This window comes from Corvus brachyrhynchos, unplaced genomic scaffold (assembly GCF_000691975.1).
Source record: "Corvus brachyrhynchos isolate BGI_N302 unplaced genomic scaffold, ASM69197v1 scaffold122, whole genome shotgun sequence".
NCBI classification, from domain to species: Eukaryota; Metazoa; Chordata; class Aves; order Passeriformes; family Corvidae; genus Corvus; species Corvus brachyrhynchos.
In genome coordinates this window covers 453,559-454,974 of record NW_008236778.1, presented here as the reverse complement: position 1 = coordinate 454,974, position 1,416 = coordinate 453,559, and positions in this window count along the sequence as shown.

Genomic DNA, 1,416 nt, shown 5'->3' with positions numbered 1-1,416 from the left:
CCCTCCAGGTCCCGGGGCCCCCCCCAGCAGGCACAAACCCCCGTCCCCACTCAGGACACGGGTGATGCTGGGCGCCAATGCCCCACCCCTGAGGTAACGGCACCGCCCGTGCCTGGGTGCAGGTGACACGTGCTCCTGGCACGGACAGGCATCAAAAGCTACTCTGGTCTCTCTCTGCCCCTGCCCTGCAGAGAGCCCTGATTCCTGGGAGAGCCCCAATCTCTCAGGAGGGTGCTGATTCCCGTGAGGGTCCCAGTTCCTGGGGAGGTCTCAGTCAGGACCCCCATGCTTGGCTCCTGCCCAGCCTCGTGTGAAGCCAAAGTGCCACCCCAGTCAGGCCAAGAGTTCTGAGGTGGTGCCGAGAAGGGGAGCAGAGAGGGGGGACCCCCCCTGCCACAGTGACAAGAGGGCAAGGGATGGATGGCCCAGCTTTCAGAGCAGGTGGAATGGGAACCAGCAGCACTCTGCTCCTCCCACGGCCGCCACAGCCTTGGCAAGCCAGGCCATGTCCAGGCAGGTGCAGGCAGCAGCTCTGAGCAAACATGCCCTTCCCGAAAGGCCTCAACATGGGGATGGCTCCCCCCATGCAGTGATGCTGACCCCTGCTGCCCTCTGCTCCAGCCCCAACCCCCAGCCCCGCTCAGCACTGGGGGCTTTCCCCTGAACCTCCCCATCCCCCCCAAAGCAGGGGGTTGGGGGCTGAAGTTTTCCTCCTGCAGACACCCACAGAGGGCACAACGTGTGGGGGGCTGAGGGGCAGGAGGGGGTCCCAGCAACTGCTCTCTCGTGGCAATCGCCTCACCCGCCAGCTCTGGGAGTGGGGGCCATTAGCCCACCCTGTCCATGCCCAGTGGGTCCCAGGCACCCACCACCGGTGGGTCCTATGTCCCCATCCCTGCTGTGCCCGATGGTTCTCATGTGTCCAGTGAGTCCCATGTGTCCACCCCATCCATGTCCAGTGGGTCCTGTGTGTCCACTGCCACCGCACCCCGTGGGTTCCATGTGTCCACCTTGTGTCCGGTGGGACCTGCGTGTCCACCCCCATCATGCTCAATGGGTCCCATATGCCCACCCTGTGTGCATCTCGTGGGTCCCATCTGCCCGACCCCACCATGTCCAGTGGATTCTGTGTGCCCACGCCCACCATGTCCGGTGGGTCCCATGTGTCCACCCTGTTCATGCCTAGTGGATCCGCTGTGTCCAGCTTGTCCTTGTCCAGTGGGCCCCATACACCCATGCCCACCATGTCCGGTGGGTCCCATATGTCCACCCTGTCCATGCCCGGGGGATCCTGTGTGTACACCCCTACTGTGCCCGGTGAGTTCCTTTTGTCCACCCTGTCCAGTGGATCCCCTGTGTCCAGCCTATCCATGTCCAGTGTGTTCCATGTGTCCAGCCTGTCCATGCCCCGTGCCT